This window comes from Artibeus jamaicensis, unplaced genomic scaffold (genome assembly GCF_021234435.1).
Source record: "Artibeus jamaicensis isolate MK-2021 breed Jamaican fruit bat unplaced genomic scaffold, CSHL_Jam_final scaffold_1964, whole genome shotgun sequence".
NCBI lineage: Eukaryota > Metazoa > Chordata > Mammalia > Chiroptera > Phyllostomidae > Artibeus > Artibeus jamaicensis.
In genome coordinates this window covers 51,068,137-51,091,531 of record NW_026522030.1, presented here as the reverse complement: position 1 = coordinate 51,091,531, position 23,395 = coordinate 51,068,137, and positions in this window count along the sequence as shown.

The window sequence follows — 23,395 nt, the reverse complement described above, 5'->3', positions numbered from 1 at the left end:
GGAGGTCCTGGCATTTATTGCTAATATCTGTCTCCCTCCCCCTTTCTTCCACCTATGGCCCCAGAACTAGGAATATTTTTCAAAACCTAACTAGGGAAGAGGGTAGCTTTATTCATTCTTTCTTTCTTCTCTTCTTTGTTTAGGATCTGTTGTCTATTTTGTGCTTTATGTGGTTCATGTTCGCTGCTTGTACCCATTGGGCTTTAATATTTTGTCCAAATTTCACTTAAAATAGATACTTTTTCTCTGACAAGCAGGATAATGTGATTGTAAGCACAGACTGTTCAGGTCTAAACTTTGACTCTATGGTTTTGGTCAATGTAGTTAATTTTTCTGCAAAATGGAGAGAGAAATCATCCCTGACACCTATTGTTATGAAGAGGATTCTATGAGTTAGTATATTTCAAGCACTTAGAACTGTGTGTGGCCAAAGAATTCTATTTTGATATTGGCTATTACTCAACTGTATCACTTTGCAAAATGTCTGGCTTCTTTTTCTGTCTGTAAAGCCTAAAGTTATTTGTCTCCCTCTAATTCAAGTACTTTGTGTTCTTCTTTTTTTTTGTTCTGGCCAAAGGAGAATGCTGCCTCATGTTATAGTGATGAAGGGAGATGTGTACTGGATTTTTGGGGGAGGAACTGTAATGTGCAGATTTAAGTTCAAGATGGGCTTCTTGCTCATAAGAAAAGATGCTGAGGCTTAGTGTCTTTTTGTGAATTACTGGTAAATATTTTTTCCAGCAGTCATAGATATACCCTTTTCCCCTGAGGTAGGCTGAACACGAAAAACAATTTGTATGTGTGCAAATATAGTCACTATATTGCAATATAATTCAATATATTGCAATATAGTGCAATATAATTCAAAAATGTAGTTTCTCAGCCTTTGTCATATAATCATTTATTCTTCTATCTTGGTCATTTTAATATTCAAATATGATTTCTTTATCATTTTCAGCATTACAGGAAATGTGAGGAGAGTATTCTATCATTTAAGTCACTACTGCAAAAAATTGAAAATGCGTCGGGCTGAGAAACAGCCCCTGCAGAACTTTGTGTGACAGTTAGCCTATCTCTTAGGGATGATACACATTCCAAGCAGTGTGACATCAGCTACCATTAGTATTTCAGCTACGTAAATGTTCTTAACTTATTGGTAAAGTGTCAAACATCTCAACACTGATGTACCATAGACAAGATAACCAATAATCATTGATTTTGCTATGCCTGCAAAACTTGTCTGAACATAATTAGAAGAGAAAAAGATTCATCCAAAGAGAGTAAATTAATCAGAAAGTATGGGTGAATTTTCTTCACAAAATAATATCTTATTTAATGTCCTATGATCTTTTAGGTGCTTGCAAATTCATTTTTCTGTGTTATATTTTAATAGGGAGGCACTATATGCTAATGGCTAAGAGAATAGGCTCTGGAATCAGACTGCGGGTGCATGCAGGCTGGCTCTTCTGTTTTTCAGCCTTGAATGTTAGTGCAGATTACTTAACCTCTCTAATCCTCAGTTTCTCATCTGTAAAATGGGAGTGTTAACAGTACCTAGTCCATAGGGTTGCTGTGTGGATGAAGTGAAATACCGTATGTCATTGTGCCATAGTACTACATAGTTGCATTGAAGAAGCGATAGCTATTATTAAATACAAAGTCAAGGAGTTCATCATCACCAAGCCTTTATTATATGAAATGTTAAAGGGACTTATCTAAGAAAAAGAAGATAAAAAAGATGAACAGTGAAAGGACAGCAAACTCACAGTTATTAACAACCACACCTGAAGCAAAAGCAAACTAAGAGGACAGCTGGATCAGGAGTGAACCATAGAAGTGAAGATCTCATGGAGGGTTAGCAACAGGGGAGTGGGAGGAGAAGGGGGGAGAAGGTAGAGAAAATAAGTGGCATAGACGGTAGATAGAAAATAGATAGGGGGGAGGGTAAGAATGGTAGGGGAAATATAGAATCTAAAGAACTCGAGACACATGGTCATAAATTAAAGGGAGGGAGTGTGGGTGGGAGGGAGTGTGCAAGGTGGAGGGGAATGGACGGGAATGGAGGGGGGGAAATAGAACAAATGTAATGGCATAATCAATAAAACATATTTTAAAAACAAAAAAAAAGAAGCATAGATGGTAGGTAGAAAATGGGGGGGAGGGCAAGAATAGTATGGGAAATGTAGAAGCTAAAGAACTTGTGACACATGGACATGAACTAAAGGGAGGGAGTGTGGGTGGAAGGGGGTGTGCAGGGTGGAGGGGAATGAGGAGGGAAATGGGACAACTGTAATAGCATAATCAATAAGATATATTAAAAAAATTAAATACAAACAAGATTGCCCATCATCTTTGAACACATAATTCGTCCTTCAGTCTTCAAAGTGCAGAAACATTGCTGTCTGACTTCTCTTCCTCAAGTCTACTTGTTATTACCAGATATGAGAAGGGAAACAAAATTCTGGTTTATTGCCTTTTGAGTGTCACCAGTTGAGAAATTGTTTTTTAAATCTACCTTTAAATATCTCTCTTCTTGCATGTGTGCTACAAAAATTCTGAAATCTTCTTGAGAGCAACGCGTATGCTGATAGACAACATTCAGCCCCCTGTCTCTTCCTCCCATTATGTAGCATTTCAGATAATATGAGACAAAAGAACTTGGCAAAGTCATAGTTCAAGTACAGAACATGACATATTAGGATGGTCAACATACACCTATCATCCAAATGAGCACACTTCAGAGGGTGAAACTGGCACTATTCATAACGAGTTTGTGACAACATGTGTGTACTGGGACTCTTTGGGAAAATCAGTACAAATGGTCACTCTGTACCTTTATCTTTCTGTTACCTACTTTTGTGTTGCAAATCCCCCCATAATATGGGGACAAAAATCAGTAACTATTCTATTATACTTACAGTTCTGTGGGCCAGTCATTTGGAGGCAGCACGGAGGTAGCATGGAGGTTAGCTCTCATTGTTCTGTGATGACTGGGACCGCGGGTGGCCGGGGTGCCCGGAATGGCTGGAGATGGTAGGAAAACACGACTGGGACCGTATGCTGGGGCTTTGGTTCTGATTATCACCTGGGTTCCCCAGTTACTCTCCACAAGGCACTTCCTAGGGCTGGAATGGAGTAATTGTGAAGAACGAAACAAGAAAACTGAAAACATTACAAAGATGCAGGTATCCTGGCAAAATGAAGACCAGGCTTACATACCATAGGAAATACTAACACGGAGTCTCCCAAAGTGTACAGCACATGTCCCCAGTGATCTTTAAGTGGACTTGACATTGAAGAATACTATTTTATCAAATTGCGTATTTGGAAAATGAAATTTATACCTTTAATCAATCCTTTTGATGATTCCTGAGAAAGGGGAGAGTCTCATCCAAGCATTGGTATGTCCTCTGCAGCAATGTAACCCTGAAATGACCTTGGTCTTTAGCAAACGACAGACCTCAGGACTGAAGCCTTCAATGGACAGCACTATTTATCAAGAACTGAATAACATGGTTATCTTTTAATGATAATATCTTTCTACTATTACCTTCTAATTATGACCAGTTACATGTTTTTTAAAAATATTGTTGTGATGTAAGGCTTTCTTTTTAAACAAATTTATAGATTAATGATGGTTGCAAAACATAGTGACTATAGTAAAAACCACTGAAATGTCTTTCAAAAAGGGCAGGGGGAAGCATCTGTGTGGTGTTTTGATGGGGGTTAGAGCTGGGTGGGTTTGGAAACAATTGAGCTGAGGTTGCTTACAGAGATCAAAAGCAGCCAGAGAACAGAGTCAGTCAACTCTGAAAGGGCTGGAAAATGGGGAGTAGAGGATGTACCCGGAGCAGATCATGAATCCCAGCCTCACTCCTGGGCCAACAAGATGCGCGAAAAGTGTCACAGCCAACGCTGTCCTCCCTGTTTTGAGTCCCTGAAGGCACTAACATGGGCTGCAGTGGATAAATCAGTGTCTCGGTGAGATAGAAAAATAAGTTTGGAACTGGATAATAACTAGTAACTGAAAATGAAAATTTATAACTTTAATAATCAGAAGTGCCTTAGAGATTTTGAAATCTGCCCAAGATGTGATTCAGTCATCTGTCCCGATTTTTGACACAGCACAATGGGCAATGATTTGTGGAAAATAAAAAAGCAATATGTTCCTACTCAACTAAGATGAGACAACTCAATTAACCACTTAGCTATCACCTAAAAAATAAACATAAGGAAATATATATCAGTAAAAAAATAAGGGTTAATGTGAAAAAATGTAAATAGTACTAAGCCTGTACTACAAAATGGAAAAATTATACTGGTGATTAATTTTTGGATGATTAAAATTTGGGAACTATGATGCCTAAAATAGCTGCCACTAACTTTTTCTTGCCTAAGTATTCATAGTTCTATTGAAAGCTGGATAAATCATCTGAGAGTGAGGGATAGGAGGTGTTTACCTTTAAGTCATTGCTAGTTATTATCACTAATAATTCAGCAATTAGATTACTGGAGAACTGGTGGTTGTTGAGTTCTCTTGTGAACTTACAAGACCTCTGGAGCTCAAGGACCCAGCTGACAAGTAGTGAGTTACTGTGTGCCGGGGAGGGCACCCAACATTGACAAGTGAGATGGATTCCAGAAGAAAAAGTGCCCCTAGCAAAACAATCCCATGGCTGTGGTCCCTGACTCTTCTTGTCCAGACTGTGTCACTTCTGTCCTCCCTTCCCCTTCTTTATTGCTCCTCCCAGCCCAGGAAGTCCTGTTTAATTTTTAAGCCCTGACTTACAGCTGGCTGCTGCCAAGGAGTGATTTCCCCCACTGACCACTGACAGTTTTGTATGCGCTCAGACACTGGTTTGGGGAAGTTAGAAATCAACATTCATAATAAAAATTAAAAGCAGAATTTTAATTTTAGGAGCAAACTGCATGCATAGGTGTGCTGTGCAACCATTCCCCCCCCCCCCCCAAACATGTTTCAGGAGAAAGAGGCTGGATTTTCCCCTAGACTAGAGGTTACCAACTGGTGTGCCACAAGCATTTTTAAAAAACATGCAGTACATGGTCCTGGCCTGTGTGTCTCAGCTCTGGCTAGAGCATCACCCCATTGACCAAAAGCTTATGTATGGGTTTGATTCCAAGTCGGAACACATACCCAGGTTGTGGGTTTGATCCCTCTTCAGGGAGTATACAAGAAGGCAATAGATCAATTTTTCTCACCCACATAGATCTCTTTCTCCCTTTCTTCCTCTCTCTCGAAAATCAATAAAAAGGTGTCCTCAGATGAAGATTTAAAACAAAACATGCAATATCTGATTATATAGTTGGGGCACTGACCTCTTTTCCCTTAGATGGTCAAATGAAAGAATATCAACAGCCAACACAACAATGGCTATCTGGTATAAATGAATCAAAATTATATCTATTTTTAGTCAGATCAGTAAAAAATATTTTTTGGAGTGCCACAGAATTTTAGGAATTAGTTTTTGTGTATGTCATGAAATGAAAAAGTTGAAAATCACTGCTTTAGACAGAGCTGAGTTCAACTCCTATCTCCAGAATGTACTAGGAGGCTGAGCCTAAGTATTCTCATCTGTCACCAAAGGATACGGTTTTGATTACTTGGTTATTATACCATTACAATGAGACAGCATATACAGGACACGCAGCCCAGTGCCTGCAACATGGTTCAAGCTCAAGGAACATTAGTAAGCTTCCCTGTCCCTGCTCACCCTTATAAAAACCACTATAATCAGAAAAGAAATACAGGAGATGTGTGTGTGTGTGTGTGTGTGTGTGTGTATAGTTATAGTTATATGGGTTTTTATATATAAAACATCACTACTGTAATTATAATAAATATATATGATATATATAATAAATGTGGGAGGTATGCATGTATTTCCCATGTTTATTTTTATTTTTTATATTGACCTCTGTTTTTTGACATGTATCTGTATGTATTTATTTGTTTGGTTTTTAGGTTATAGTTCAGTGGCTTATTGAATTGTCTCAGTGTGGTGGGGTAAAAACATACTACAGCCCAATTTTTCACAAATCACTTCTCCTTGTGCTATGTCAAATCTCCCAAGCCCATGGACTTATTACTGAATCATACCTTGGTCAGATTTCAAAATCTTACCTGTAGGTGTGTCCCCAAATGTAAACATCAAATATTCAATGTAAATTCTAAATACTGAGAGTAATGAGAAAGCAATTTTTTAAAATTCCTGTCAAATTAGTAATATAGAATCTAAAGAACCTGAGACACCTGATCATAAAGTAAAGGGGGGGAATGGTGGGGGAGGGGGTGTGAAGGGTGGAGGGGAATGAGGGGGGAAATAGAACCACTGTAATGGCATAATCAATAAAATATATTTAAAAAATAAAATAAAAAAATAAAAATAAAAAAATTTTTAAAACTGCAAAAAAAAAAAAGTCTGCTCCAGAAATTCAGAAGCAGAACCAAGCCCAATGATCAAGTGCAGAAGACCACAGTAGCCGTAAAAATACAGGATATTTTCCAGAGGAGTCTAAATCATCCTTCCCTTGACATATACCTTTTGAAGACCATTTTGCCTGTAATGGTATATGTGCTTAGTAAATTGAGAGGATTGCATCTCCCCCAAATTTTGTCAAAAGCTCTTAGTCTTTTTTCTTTTTAAAATCTGTCCTGCAAATCTCCTCTTTTTCTTCCTCTGACTTCCTCCCAAATCCTCAGTGGCCCAGCAGCTGCAAGCCCTTCCTCCCTCTCCCTTGTTCAGGGTGGAACTGTGTTGCCATTGAAGACCTCCCCAGCTCCCAGCCACCGGCCCTGTCCAAGAACTTAGGTGGTGAACTTGAAGTAGCAGAAAGTAGTCAATAATTAGGAAAACAGATTTTCAGCCAAACTGAGTAACTGGAGCTTGGAATTTCATATCTGTGATATTGGTTTCGCTAATTAATTAGCAGAAAAATAATGGTCTGTGGGGGAACATAGCTTTATAAACTTTTGGCTGGGACTATTACAAATGAACAATATGCACAGGAAAATGTTAATAGTTGAGGAGAAAGGTATTTTAACAAAGTTTTATAGTATGTGGTTTAGGGTCCTCAGGGCAAACATATGCATTACACATCTAACCCCACACTGAGAAAATAATCCCTAATGTTGGTTCCTCTGCTAGTCCTATTAAAAATTCCCCAATTCGTAAAGGCTGCCAATTTCAAACTAAGAATAAATGGCTCGTGGTTCCTTCTGAAATGGCATCCAAGATTCATGTTCTCAGTGCTACACATGAAATCGCTGGGGGAAGAATGTCTCTGGTTTCTGGGTGCCAGAAAAGGGCCAGTGCGTTCATCCAACCCCATTTATTACAGGCAGGGCACCCAAAGGCCACTTTCTGTGGGAGATGTTTAGAGCGGGAATTTCACACTAAAGGAGGTCAGCCCCTGTGTTTGCTTTTTGTGTAATGTAATCAGAGTGTGGGGTTGGAACCCATGATGGGGAACTTTGAAAAGCTCTGCATATTGTAGGATGTCACCTCGCACAGAATTTAACACTCACAGATGGTAAGAGGGAAGGCCTCAGCCAGGCCTTCTGCAGACCATTCTCACAGTGTTAGTGGTGCTGCTATTCAAGTGAATGATGGTCTTCTCTAACCTTAAATATTTAAATTGTTAAATAGTTAAATTACTATGAGAAGCATTATCACATGAAGAGGTGTGAGGTAGAGGGGTCAGAGTAGAATTGGTTCAAATTAAGTTTTCTTGGTTGATAGAAAAACAAATCATTTGCTTTTGAAGTCAGAAAACTTCAGCTTTCCTGGGCCTTGATATTCTCATCTGAAAAATGGAACAATCCCTGCCCAGACTACATGAAAATTATGATCAAGTGGGATAGTTATAAAATGCGATGAAAACATAAGCTATTATCACTTGCAGCTTTGGATATCTTAATGCTTAGTAGTGGTTGGATCCCATTAGCTCTTGTTGGGGTCCTGTATATTAGCTCCCACTCAAATTCCTATGTGACCTCTGGTTCTGGGTTCGTATCAATTATGCACATCATCTGGAATTCACACCTGCCCTGTGCTGAACTAGGTTTTAATAATTATACACAAGTGAACTGGCTTTTATTAATTATGTGTGTACTGGGCGTGGTGAAACCAAGAGGACAAGCTGAGTCTAGTGCTCATTTCCCTAAGAATTCTTTACCCCTTCCACAAGCCTGTGGCCCAAAGGCTGATGACTCATCTTGGCACTCTGATGTCTTCTAAATTAGTTAATCCTCCATTCATGGGGAGCTTGGACTTTAAGAAATCTTTAGGCAGTCTTTGTTACTCCTCCAGGCTCCTAGGGTATTTCTGTATGGGACTTCTATGTTGTATGTACACATCCTCCTAAGGCCTCTATTCTCAGGGCAAGAATGTTGATGCATGTTCCTGAAGCTCCTTAGCCTTGGAATTTGACCTACAGAGAGAACTGCATGTTTTCTTTCTGATTGCCACCAGGCCTGGTGCAGTGATATCTGAGTATGTGTATAAAGGATTGGCCTGCATTTCTGAGAATAAATAATTATTCACACAATGACATTCTAGGCACTTCCTTAACAAATGCTTATTGAGAGGCCATGGCTTTACAAATACTACCTGGTATTTTCAATGAATCTAAATTGGTCATCGAAAGTGTCGTATCATGATGACAGTATTCTAATTCAAACTCCCCACAGTATGACAGTGTCCTTCTTTATTACTAAGCTCAGCCTATTTTTCACCTTTGCCCCCTTTTATGTGTGGCAAAAGAATATGTAATTCAGTTGTGTATCATATGATAACAACTTTAACTCCAGATCCTTGGAATTTTGCCTAGTGAGTAAATGAGGGGCTAACATTAGGTTACATGCACATTCAACTCTTTCTGTAATGAGAAGAAAGATGGAACACTTCTTTTTCCCAACAAATTCCCTGGTAGAGTATGGTTCTATGTAACTAAGGATCTGATTCTCAACAATTAAATCTGCTGTCACATTTTATTTATAATGCAAGTTCAAGATCAGACTACGAACTATAATGTCTTCATTTTTCCAGCAGTTGCAAGGCTGAGGGAATAAAATGGGTATTCTGCAATTGTAGCAGTTAGTGTTAGTCTCCCTTAACAAATACGAATTTGGAGTGTGTTTGCTACAAGGCTGTGATTGCAAGTGATTGTGATCAAAATAAAGGAGGCAGAGACATTCCTGGGGAGTGTCATACTAGAACTGTGTAAAAACAACTGGGGATCTTCATGTGTACGGTGAAGAAATAAAACAAGCAGAAAACGGGAGTACTCAAGATAAAATTGTGTGTCATATTGGAGCTCCTTATCTTGATGTATTCTACATATTATTGCTTGTTTGTTTTCTTTTGAAAGATAATAGTGTAGGGGATAAGAGAGTAATACCAGTTACTGCTGCAACACGTGGAAAGGCTAGGAGATATGATAGCATCTGTTTCACTGGGGTGAAGAAAGGAAGATCGCTGTGCTGGAGTACAGAATATATGTTCTATTTATGTTGGGAGGAGACTTATGGGAAAAAATAAAAAATAGTGGCATCAAATGAGGCTAACAAGAGTAAATAAAATGTAGTTGTATCATATGAAGCCCTTTACTCTTGGCTGTGACAAATGGAATATAAGGCAAAGGAGACTGGTGCAGTTTCATGGGTACATCCAACAACAATATGAGGCAATAGAGCTTTGACATCGCTGCAATCCTTCCCTCTGTTCCAAATTGCAAATGAGCTATTCTTGAGGGAATACTATTGTGAGAAACAGATAAAAAGATTTAGTCACCATCACCTGAGTAGGGTTAAGGGCACAACAATATATTCTTGCAGTAGCTTGCCAACTTGGCCTTGTAGTCATCTGGGAAATTTTTTAAAAAGGTAGATTTTGCATTTCACACTGAGATTCCTGATTTGATGGATCCAATATGAGGCTCATGATTTTGTTAAGCTTTTTAGGTGAGTATGATAATGGATGATTATGAGGAAACCACTTTTCTAATTAAGATAAAACATCTCAAATTTGGATTTAGGACATCTCCGTGTCTGCATCAGATCTACCCCATTAGAATCAGTTGAATTTTCCCTGGTAATAATAAAATGTGTTCTTTTCCTCATAGGGCATTTTGTAAAGTTCTGTGTAATCACAGATGTCAAAAAATAGTCCTGTGAAAATGTAACTTCTTTTTTAACTCCTTATGCACCTATAGAATTAAAAGAGATTGTTTTCAAAATGTTGGGGTAAAGGTATTTCTAACTTCTTCCTCTCTTAAAAATCTCCCAGCACAGCAAAAAGAAAATAAGAAAAGAAAAATAGTTTATCTATGAGAAAACTAGATAGTTGATATCTGCAATCTAGAACAGAGTGTTTTTTAAAAAAAATCTAAAAAATATAAAGCTCTTGGAAATTAAAAAAATACAGTAGCTTAAATAAAAAAAAACTCAGTAAAGTATTTAGATAATAAAGTTATCCAGAAATAAGTAGGTGGACAAAAATAAAGAATATTAAGGAAGAGGATAAACTTTTAAATAAAATTTATTTAAAAATGGCAAAAACATGAAAGAGAAATTACCAAAGAAGGAAAACAAAACCCAAGGGTAAATATCTTCACACTGAAAAGGCCCACTGTGTACCCATCCCAAAACACAGTTGAAACAAAAGCAAGTATCTAAAACTTCCCAAGGAATAGAAAATAAAAATAGATTCACACATAAAATTAATTGGGTATCAGCATGCTATGACTTCTTAACAGCTTTGTTGGGAAGTAGAAGACAATGTGCCTTCAAGCTCTGAAGTGATCTTCAATCCACACTTTTCTGCTCATAAAGACTAAATGTCAGCTATGATGGTAGAATAAAGGTGTTTTCAGAATTCCAAACTCTCAAACATTTTCACTTCAGTATGCGTTTTCTCAGTAAGTTACTGGAGAATGTTTTCCAATAAAACAAGAATGAATCAAGAAAGAAATAGATAGCAGAACTAAGATTCAATGAAGGTAGAAAAGGAAATGTGCAAAGGGAAGTTCTAAGATAATGAAGTTAAATGCCTAAAGAGCAATATACGTTGATTGCATCAGGTGGATGGATAACCCAAAGAAGATTATCTACATTAAAAAAGGAAACACTTGATCATGTGCAAAATTAAGGAACATATTTTAAGGATTTGGAAAGTGAGAGGAGATTTAACAGGAGAGTTTAAAAACAGATTAAAAAAAGAAAACAAAGACATTGTTAAACTCAAGAGAAAATAAAGAACTGTGCAAGAAAAGATGTGTAGCCATAGTGTACAACTGGAGCACTCAACAATATTCATATATACTGTACTATAGCCACGTGGAGGAGGGGAAGGGAGAACACAAAAGAGCTAAAATTGTCATTTATTAACATAGGACTGATGATAAAGTCTAAATTAAATGAATACATTAGGTTCTAGAAAAATGAGAAAAAATTAAAGAAATTGAAGAAATAATTTTACAAATTTAAAAAGGGGTTGCTTCTGAGGAGAAGAAAAGAAGCAGAGGGGACTGAGTGTTTTTTAACAAGCTTATTAACACAATTTGACTTTTACAATTATGCCTATATATTCTTTTCACAAAATTACATTTAAATTAAAAATCAAATATCAATTACGGCAGAAAAAGATTTTAAAAAGACATTAGGCAATTCAATTCCCAGCCTGCCAATCAGTGGGGCCAGGTTAGATGTTATCTCAGAGGTTCCTTTCTGCTCTGCTTTACCCTTTTGTAAGACCCTTCCAAGGTGTGAGAGCTCCAGGCTTACTCCCTGAAGAAATTTGTTTGCTAAGCTGGTTTGCTCCATAACACAGGTCATAAATATTATGTTCTTTGGAATCACCTCTACCTTAAAATGCATACTTCTGAGATTCGCCTCAGAGATTCGGATTCAAGAGGTCAGGGATACAGACCCTGGCTGGTGTGGCTCAGTGGATTGAGTGCCAGCCTCTGAAGCAAAGGGTCGCCAGTTCCATTCCCAGTCAGGGCATATGCCTGGGCTGTGGGCCAGGTCCCCAGTTGGGGGGAACTGCGAGAGGCAACCACACACTGATATTTCTCTCCCTCTCTTTTTTCCCTTCTCTCTAAAAATAAATAAATAAATAAATAAATAAAATCTTAAAAAAAAAAAAAGAGAGGCCAGGGATGTACTGATGAATTGATCTTAACAAGTGTGTAAGGTGAATTTGACACAAGTAATTAAGGAACCCACTTGATGAGAACCTGTGTAAAGGTATTGGGATTGAAAATGTACATACTTACAAAAATATGTACTCATTCATTCATCCCTCCCATATTTATCTGAGCTCATTTTGGTTTTAGGCAATATTCTAGGAGTTGTTGAGGAGATGATAACATATTCTCAAGAAATTCATAATTTGGTCATTTGCCATAGAAATAACTAGGCAAGGTCTTTCTCATATGACTGAATCATAACACAGAATCCCAGAGGTCACTGTGGAAGAAATATGGGAATGGAGAGACCTTTCTACCTAATAAACCATTTCAGCTTAAGGTTAATTTTAAATTAGTCCCAGGGTCTTTCAACATGAATTGGGAATCACACATACTTGTTGTGAGCCCTAAATCTTCTCCTTAACAAGTTACAAAACTGGAAGGGTATCTGCTACCTGGGTACAGTAATACCTAATCCTGCAAGCTTAAATTATTTGAAGGTTAAAAAATGTTGAATACAGTGCCAGGTACATAATGAGTTCTCAACAAAAGTCCATTCCCTTGTATTTTTCCACTACGTATTTCAGTTGGTATAGATGGTTCTGTTGGCAGCTGGACTGGAGGCACTCCAAAGTGGTCAAAGGCACAGGTCATGTATAAATCCCCAGTACCAACTTTTATTTTGGGTATATGTGTTTGTTAGATTGGCAGGTTATTTGACCTTGCTCAAGTGCAGATTATTCATTTTTAATGTGGGCATCATTATGTCACTTGAGATAATGTATTTTTTATTTATTTTTTAACCACTTACGCTTTTACAGTTGCACCAGCTTTCCCCTTTTGCCCCACTAACCCCAGCCCCAACTTGCCACGGTCAATCCCCACACCGTTGTCCATGTCCATGGGTGACACATACACGTTCTTTGTCTAATTCTTTCACCTTCTTACAACCAGTCCCAACCTCCCCTCTCCTCTCTTACAGTTATCAGTCTGTTCCTTGTTTCCTTGCCTCTGATTCTACTTCTCTTGTTAGTTTATTTTATTCTTTACATATCAGTTATAAGTGAGTTTATTTTATTCTTTAGATATGGGTTATAAGTGAGATCATATGGTATTTGTCTTTCATTGACTTATTTCACTAAGCTTATTTCACTTAGCATAATAATCTCCAGTCCCATCCATGCTGTTGCAAAAGGTAGGAAATCCTTATTTTTTACAGCTGTATAGTAGTACATCAGGCAAGTGTTCCATAGATTTTTTATCTACTCATCTACTGGCGGGCATTTTGGCTGTTTCCAAATTTTGGCATTTGTAAATAACACTGCTTTTGGTATCCTCTAGATATATTTCCAGAAGGGGAATCACTGGGTCAAAAGGCAGTTACATTTTTAATTTTCTGAGGAAATTCCATACTGTTTCCCACAGCGTCTGTACCAGTCTGCATTCCCACCAACAGTGCACTAGGGTTCCCTTTTCTCCATATGCCAACCAGCACTCATTATCTATTGATTAATGATGGCCGTTTTGGCAGGTGTAAGGTCGTATCTCACTGTGGATTTAATCTGCATCTCTCTTATTGCTAGTGATGTTGTGCATCCTTTCATATGTCTATGGGTTTTCTGTATGTTCTCTTTGGAAAAGTGTCTATTCATGTTCTTTGCATATTTTTAATTGGATTTTTTGTTCTCCTTGTCTTGGGTCATGTGAATTCTTTATATATTTTGGAGACACATAGACATATAGATCAATGGAACAGAATAGAGAGCCTGGAAATAAACCCATGCCTTTATGGTCAATTGATGTTTAACAAAGGAGGCAAGAACAGAAATAAAGACAGTGTCTTCAATAAATGGTGTTGGGGGAATTGGACCGGTACATGCAAAACGTGAAACTACACAACCAACTTATACCTGTATTACACTAGAATAAACTCAGAATGGATACCAGACTTAAAATGTAGGTCATGATACCATAAACATTCTGGAGGAAAACATAAGTAGTAAAATTTCAGATATCTTGCACAGCAATATTTTTGCCAATATATCTCATTGGGCAAGGGAAACAAAGGGGATGACAGTACATTAAATTTAAAAACTTCTGCACAGCTGAAGAAACCACCAGTGAAATGAAAAGGGAACCCACTGTATGGGAGAACATATTTGCCAATGGTATATCAGAGATAATGTATTTATTGTACCTAACACCATACACTTAAGAAATGTTGGGACTAATTATTAAATATATTCCTTCACTCAGTGACAGAAATTGTGTGTGTGTGTGTGTGTGTGGAAAAGCACAAACCCACAAACAGGAATGGCACATTAGTACGTCTCTGAGACTCCTGCAGACTCTCAGACTCCCGCAGAGGGGGACTCAGGTCATGGTGAAAAGCAGAATTCAGTGCTCAGAATTCAAGCTCAAGACATGATATAAAAAAAAAGATTATTCCTCAGTCCTCTACATTGAGTGGCCTCTCCCTTTTGCCTTCATAGAGGCAGTCATTCATCCTGCATGTCCAGGACTGGACTCTGATGCCTTCAACTTTATTATTAGACTAAATGCTGTTAAGACTGTGACTGAAAGACAGAATTTTAGTCCAAAAAAGATTACAGCCCAATCCTTTCATATTTAAGTGGGAAGTTAAATGTTCTGACTGCATTCCAGGATTGGATAAAAGCTGTTGAAATAGGAAATGACATGGAACTATGTAGTTAGCAGCCAAAAAAAAGGAAAACCAGACTCCACAACTATATGGGAGAGGGGAAGTGGGTGTGGTGGTTGGCCCTACACTCTCTTCCTGCCCCAGTCTCCTCCAGGGTTAGGCTGATGGTCCTAAGTATATTCTGTGAAGAAGGGGAGAGAGGATGCACAAGGAGCCTGCCTGGGCTGTGCAGGGGTCCTGAGCTGGTGTGTTGAGAAGATACAGACCAAACCTTAGCTGGGGAGCAGAAGGACTGTCCCCTACACAGAGACACATGCTCCTAACACAGACTCCAGTTTTGGCTGAGGCCGCCTGCTGCTTGGGAAATGCTTTTGGCTCTGGAAACCTTGAAAGGGGCCAGGGTGGGCCTCGGATGAGAGGGGAAAGGATCTGGCTGCTTCAAACTGGCTCCAGCCTCAGCAAGGAGGCCTGCAAAGGAAACTTTGCAGATTCCTTCCAGGTCAATTGAGTCCAAAGTTATGTACTGTATACCACAGGAGTTTGTTCTGTCTTACCACAAAAGGAAAGGGAGCAGAAATTCAAAGCCAAAACCATGTTCAGAAAAAAAGATTGGACACATATAGATTGTACAAAGAAGAGACTTGAAAGCCTAGTGGAAAGAGTTTGGATTTTAGTCAGGTACCTCCTGGCTCAGCCATATATTGAGAGGCCTGGGAAAGACACCTGCCTTCCGAGAGCTTCACTGAGCTTCCTTCTCTGAAAAAAAGGTAGCTAATGAGTCATTTCTCGCATGTTATTGTGAACAGAATACTCATTGCAAGGCCAGTACTGATGAGCCTGGTGTGTACGTGAGTGTTGGCTTGGATGAGACTTTGCGTTAAAGTTGATAGTAGTAACTGGGTTCTTTTTCTATTGAGTTATGTTTCCCCAGCATTGATAACAATAGTAAATTACTGCCATGATGTTAAAGTCAGAGGGGCTCTTGAAGGGAGAAGGTGGAAGGTGCAAGTAGAGGACAAGAGGAATAAAACAGTTGGATATGAACTTCCGACTTCTCATAGATCTGGCCCCTGGCTGAAGTTCTCTAAACCAGAACTGTGTTTTACTCACTTTTATCTCTTGTCCACCTGGCATAGAACTGCCCATCCTTACTAGAAAATGGGTAGGTGTTAATGGACATACAGAACAAATGGAAATACAGGGCAAGTAAACTTATTTAATCTGGATTTCTCATTACATATACTTACTTGGGCATCATCAGATGTGGTGGCATCCTAGTGGAAGTGAAATTAATCATAGCTTAATGTTGGAGGATCTGAAAAATGAAGACTTATGTTGTGTGATGTCAAGAAAAAGAGAGCTAAGGCCTAAATGCCAGGCTCAGAATTCCAAGTGGGCTTGTCTCAGGGCAGTGCATTTGACCTTGTATGCCTCAGTTTCCTAAATTATATAACATGGGACCATTGTAGCTCAATAGTTTATTCAGAGAAATAAATGAGCTACTCTCTTTCAAGTGTGTGGAACAGTGCCTGGCACGTAGTAAGTGCTAAATAAATGTTAGCTGTTATTATTTTAAACTTGGAGCATGGCATTCTGTATAGTATTCATCCATGCTATAACACTTATACATTTTTTCCAGATATTACTTCTAAAAATATTAAGGCTATAAAGCAATAGGTCAAAGTAATAAATTTCCTAGTAAAAACTTAAATATAAATTAATGAGCAGACCTAAAGGTGCCACATTTCTAGGTTTGATATATATTCATGAAGCCAGCTTGCAAATGATCCCTATCCCTGGTTGTCAGAGAAAATTCAATTCTAACATGAAATTAGTTTATTTTTTCCCTACCACAGAGTATAACAATAGATAGAAGTCATTTTTCTGTATTTTTCATCCACTTTAATTGCAGTCTTCTGGAGTTTTATCTGACTTTCTCCTTGGGTGGATCCTAAGGGTGAGGCTTGCATCAGGACCCAGCCAAGTTCTCGTCTAGTGTTTAAATTAATGAGAATGGGGGTTTGATGCCTGAAAAGAAAATGAATGTGCTTGCCTTTTATTCAGTGGAGACAGAATTGAAGCACTCAATAGAAAGAAACATTTGTACAAAGGCTGAGGACTTGAAAATGTGACGTATATTTGGAACTTGGAGAGATGTCTTGGTGTGACTGGAACACATGGAGAGAAGGCAAGTTCATCCTTCTCAGGGTACTTGTTCTGACATCCCCAAGTCCATAACTGTGAGCCCATAAACCAGGAATTCCAATGACTCCTGAGAGGAATCAGTGGGGTGCAAAGGCTTCTCAATCAAGGGAAGCCCCAAGCACTCTGGTTGAAGGAGCTCAAAGATCCCTTGAGTGAATCCTCACCAACCCCCTTGAGGAGAAGGCTGGCATCAGTTTCCCCATCAGTGTTGGGACAGAGGCTCTTGAGGGGGAGGATATATTTTGCTCTGTGTGCAAATACTTGACCCACAGCTCTTTACCTTCTAGGTGCAGTTAATACATACCAAGAGGTTCAGCCCCCAGACCTGGCTGGCTTTACTCCCAAAGCTATTACGATTCCTTGCTATTCTGGAAAATACTCTGTGATTTGAATAGTAATACCTGAAACTGCACAACTACAGGAGTGTTTATGATTTCTGTGTTTTGCAGTGTTTTGATACAAACCTTAAAGATAATCCCAGGCCCTGCAACCACCACCTAACTGGCAAGAAGTTGTTGGTTTAATGGAACATGCACTGGCTTTGGAATTAAACTGGCCTGGGTTTGAAACCCAGTCATACCACTGACTGGTCCTTTTTCTAGTTCTTAACCTCTCTGGGAAGTTTGTAGAATGAGAATGTCATCTTCTAGAGGTATTTTTGCTGAAGATTAGATATTTTTATGTAGCACAAAGAGCACCTAGTTGGCTGCTGGGCTCATAGTAACCACTCAATAAATATCATAATAAACTAGAGTCTTAAGATCAGGTGAAGCGTTTCATGGTATGCACATTTCATAAGCTCTCTAACATTGTCAAGAACATTATACACTGGGGATCCATAATTTTTCTGCAGAACCACTGGAAAAAACATTCTCCTGACTTGTTTTTCAGACTGGCATAGTGCCCTTGGTCAGTAACCACTGCTTTGCCTTAATAACCTCCCTGGAAAGCCCTCAGTGATTAAAGCAAAGATCCCGAGGATAATGGTGTTCCGTTGACATCTTAAGTTGCATACTGGGAAGAAGAGAAAATAATTGCATAACTCTGGCTTCTCCCCTGACTGCCGTCGCCCACCCCACTCCCTTCCTTCCCCAGTGCTTTTATTGAGAAACTTTGTTCTTTGTCTTCTTGTTTCCCACCATTTCTGGTTTTCACTACTTTGTTGTTAACTTGAACATCTGAACAATTATTTGTGTGTTAATGATTCCCAGAACACGGGTAGGTAGTGATTAAGCATTGCTAACTGTGGGGTTGTGTGACACCCTCTGGGCCTGATGAAAAGATTTGGGAACAATACTCCAGGCATCTCCTACCTGTCTCTGTCCCCCTAGATTCTGCTGACTTTGTCCTGGGTTGGCAATTTCAGGATGCCTGACAAGCCTCTAAAGTTCTGTGAGTACACATTGGTGTGCTTGAGGGAAAAGCAGGTCATGATCTGGAGTGTTTTTGTTAAAGGTGTTTGCTATGGAGTTCAAGCACACCTTTATCTGTAGGGAGGTTCAGGTAGCTACATACCTGTCAGAAATCATTTTAATGGAACATGCACTGGAACATCCACTAAACCAGTTCCAAATTGCGGTTCCATTTCCTGAAAAAATCTGCAAAGATATGTTTATGACATCCCATCTTCACTGGATATTTTATGTCTATGCTTTACAAAAGACATTCATGCAGCTGTGGAATTTGCATAGAGTTTGGACTAGACCTGAGTTTAAATCCTAGGTCTGCCTTAAGTAGTTATATGAATTTGAACATGTTATCTAATATATCTGAGCCTTAATGTTTTTTTTTGAGTTTCAAGTTGGTATACTAATGCATGTTTGAACTGACTGTTAAATTAGTAAATGTGAGTAAGGCAGCTAAGACAGGACATTAAATACAAACTCTTTGTCTTCTTTTCCTTAATTCTTCCCTTCATGGATTCATCCTAGTTTTGCAACACATATGCACAAGTCAACATTAAACAAAACATCTCAGAAAACCAAGAACTCTTCTGAAAGCCATCTTCTTCCTGGCAAGGGGCAAATGGGTCTATAATGTATCTTCTATTGGAAGACAGGTCATTTGTTTCCCATCGTGTCTGGTTTCCATCACTTTGCAAGCCCAGTCTTAGCACAAATGAAGGCAATGGTGAATAGACTCAGAAAGGATTCCAGCAATAGAAATAACAATACAGTTTGAAAGTTGGAGCTTGAGCCTAACAGATGCAGCCTAGAGGTTAGTGAGCCCCGCACGCCAAAGCTGCCTTCATTAGACTTGCAAACAATCATAGGTTGTTTCCTGCAGAACATGACTGTAGAATCCAGGATTATTACTAATTGATGCCTGTGACTCTGGGCCATCTGAGGGGTACAGTCTTTTTCTGCATTCAAGTCTGGTTGAAAATGGGGTGGCACCTTGTTATTTCAGTGTCCAAAAGGCTCATCTATCAGAATTCGCAGGCACATGCAAACTAATTTACTGACGGGTTGGGATAATTTCAGAGGAATATTACAGTATAGGAGAAACAAAGATTATAGGTCTAGACAATTCAATTTTCTCTACCATTTCAAATAAAAGACTCCTTAAGCCTAAGGTCTGAGAAAGGATGTGGCTGTGGCCCTTTCTGGGAGTTTTGTACACCGCAAACAGGATCTGCTACCTTGAGATTCATGTTCAGACTCCATGTGCCCCCTTTTCAAATCTCTTACTCTGACAATTCTAATGCCCTGGGGAAATTACCACCTTTTCTATCACACAGTCTACCCTTTTCTGAATACCCTGGGCTTTAGCCAAGAGGGCATCACTTCTTGCTGTTCCCTAAAGTGGGAGCAAGACAGAAAAGAAGGATGGACCTCAGTACCATACGCAAGTGTAAGCATGGATACAAGTTCAAGTTTCTTTTCAAACTTTCCAACAGCGACATACTGGTTTCTTTACTAGTTGCGCTATAAATATTTTCTCAAATGTAGACATGTTTTATTCTTAAAAAGAGGGCCATCTAACCATCTTCAGGAGAGAATATTTCTTCTCTTACCAAAACACAGGTCTTGTTCCTTGAAACAAGTTTTTGTTTTTAACCTGGAGGTGTGTTTGTTTATCCTTGCTGACCCTGAGTGTTCTGATGTTACAGTAATGTATTCATTTAATGGACACTCTCCCTGTTAACCAAGTTATGGAACCAGTTTACATGAAATTATTGGATAAGGAATTGTCCCACTGTGATATTTGTTCCTACCACACCCTAAATTTTCAGTACAATATTAACATTAGCATTTGATACATGACCCCTTAGACAAAAATTTGATTAGTTCCATGGGGTCAGTGTAGATCAGACAGGGTTGTACTTGTAGACTTGTAGGTCAGAAATGATTAGGACATGACTTAAAGCCCAAGCAATTTCATTATATCATTGTACTATTCAAGAAGAATCAGCAAGTTAATTTTGGCTAATGATTTAAAGGGACTGTATTCTTATTCTCTGGAGTAGAATATTTGGTAGAGCAGTTCATTGAGCATATCTTTATGGTGGAATCTCATTATAGCCCTAATAGTACAGGAATAAGATTAAGAATTGCAGAACTACATTATGACACTGGCTGGTTCCAATGAAGCATTTACCAATAATTTAAAAAGATGGGATTGATAGTTAAGAAGAGACTACTCTAATCATATTGATAACTTTATGATTTTTTTCATGTGCCTACATACATTTAAGCACCAAGTAACTATTTGGAAGGGTACTGTAGCATTGTAGATAGACACCGGAATTTGAGGTTGACCAGATGTCTGTTCGAATCCCCTCTTGGCATTTACTAGTTACACTGGATAATGCATTCATTGAGCCTTTTTTTATATATCAATTATGAAGATAATAGCATCAATTACTTAAATAAAATATACTGTGTACAAAATACTCAGCACAATGAATGTCATGCTATACCCACAAAAATGGCAGATATACCTACATTTTTAGTAAATCATGTATTTTACATATATTCCATTCAATAGGGTGTGTTTAGTCATTCACGAGAGTATATTTAATGTCTTAAATTTAGAAAACTAAAAGCTTTAAAGTTATTCTCAAGGTGAGATCCCTGAGCCAGGGATCCTACTGACAATTGAATCTCAGGTCATGATGGCTGGAGTGGGAGACTAAGTGATGGGTCTCTTTCTGAGAACTGAGAGTTAATAGTTATTGCCTACTTTGGGTTGGTTACACGTTACCTAAAAACAATCTATAAAATTCTATGGGAAAATTGTACAGAGGTCAGTAATGTGAGGAGACAGTTCTCTGTTGGGGCTCTTATGTTTCTGTGTGTTTTGTGGACAGAGGCACTGATTGCCTGTATTCTGTACTCTCTTTTCAAAGATGTTGGTATAGTGAACATCCTTGGAAGATATAGTATCTCCATCTTGAGTGAAGGACATATTTTCTTATGGTTCAGTATAATAAAGATGATGCTCCCTCCAGAGCATATCTGGAGGGCAAGCATGCCTACTGTCCATTATAAAAATGTGGATTCCCTAAGCTCAGGGTTCCTCTGAGAACACAAACTACTGGGCCCATATGTGTCACTTCAGTGATACTTGGGGGCTGGGGGAACTGTTGCTGCTTGATGTGTGCTATGAATAAAAGTGACTCTAACTTAGGAGTCTTCTGTCTTGTGCCAGTATCCATGAAACTGTGGCAGGCTAATATGTTAGCTTTTTTAAAAAGCATTTTATTTATTTATTTATTTGACAGGGGAAAGGAGGGAGATAGAGAGAAAGAGAAATATTGATGTGTGAGAGATACATCAACTGGTGGCCTCTTGCATCCCCCAAACTGGGGACATGGCCTGAGACCCAGGCATGTTCCCTGGCTGGGAATCAAACCAGCAACCTTTCAGTTCAAAGACTGGTACTCAATCCACTGAGCCACATTAACCAGGGATGTTAGCTTTTAATTAGAGCAAAATCTAAGACCTTTTATAGTGTTTGACTAATAATAATGAAGCAACCCCTTTCCCCAAGGTGAACACCTAGATACTTTATTCTTTATAAAAAGTGCTTTAGATAGACTATTTTTAAAGTATATTTTTCAATATAAGAATACAATTCAATATTAGTTTATCAGTTACTATACAAGGAAAACTATTCAAGTATGCAGCCACCTTTATAGGCCACTGGGTTTCAGCTATTTCAAATGGAAACTGAGTGACCTGGAAGAGTTTATTAAACTTCCAAATGCATTTTTTAAAAAATTATTGTCATAGGTAATATATTGGGAGAATGTAGCAAAACATGGTCAATCCCAAGAAACATTTTGCTAATAAGGAAGGAGAGGGATCCCTGGCTTGATCTCAAGATCAACAAACATGCTTGAAGTAAGGGATCTGGTAATAATGTTGCAGAGGGAAAAAATCCTGGAGAAATATGAGTGGGAGCAGGGCATAGTTATAAATTTATCATTTAATAATAAAATGATCTTTGGTAATGTAGACTGCCAGAAATTAGCTTGCACCCTGCTCTGTGTCTAACTCCTGGCAGTTTTGTGCTGTGCTGGGTAGAATAATCAGACCTGCTTTTCTCTGAGCACACAAATGTATGGTCCGCCATAATTAGTCACACTGCATAGAAGTCAGTACTTGTAAATAGTGCCCATTGCCAACATTTCCATTTCATTATACACATTTATTTGTCTATTTTGGATAGATATACAGCTTAGAGCTTCTATGACTTTCCCAAAGTAACTATTGAGGTAGAAATGTAAAAAGACATACAACTTGATAATGAAAAATGAAGATTACCATGGAGGTGAAACAAGAGTGTGGAGTTTCCTAAGAGGATTATTTGCCCTGAAAATGGAAACCTATTTGCTTGGGGTCCACTCCAGCTTTACTTGACTTTTTAATTTGGCTGTATTTTAGAGCATTATCAGTTAGAATCATGCTGAAGTGTTTTCCTCAGGTGAAATTAATCTTCAGATTAATTTGAAGGTTAATTTTACTTTATGTCCTTCAAGGATCCTCACCTACACAGCAAAGGTTGCCTGAGTTGGAGACAAATAAAGGGTTTTAATTAGGGCTCTTGGGAAACTGAAAAGCAATTGCCGGAAACTATTACTCAACTTCATGAGCATGTTAATGGGCATCCCTCTGCCTACGTGATGGAGAAGCAGCAGCAAGTTCATTTTGGCCAAGCAGGCCTGGACCTGAGAGACTTCACATTTGATAACAGAACATTGCTTATTATTCAGTTAGGGGTAATTTAGTTTAAGCAACAAACTGACTCCAGGAAACTTCAAGGGAAGAAAGAGGAATTTATTTCACTTCTCGGCATACATCCAGAGAAATC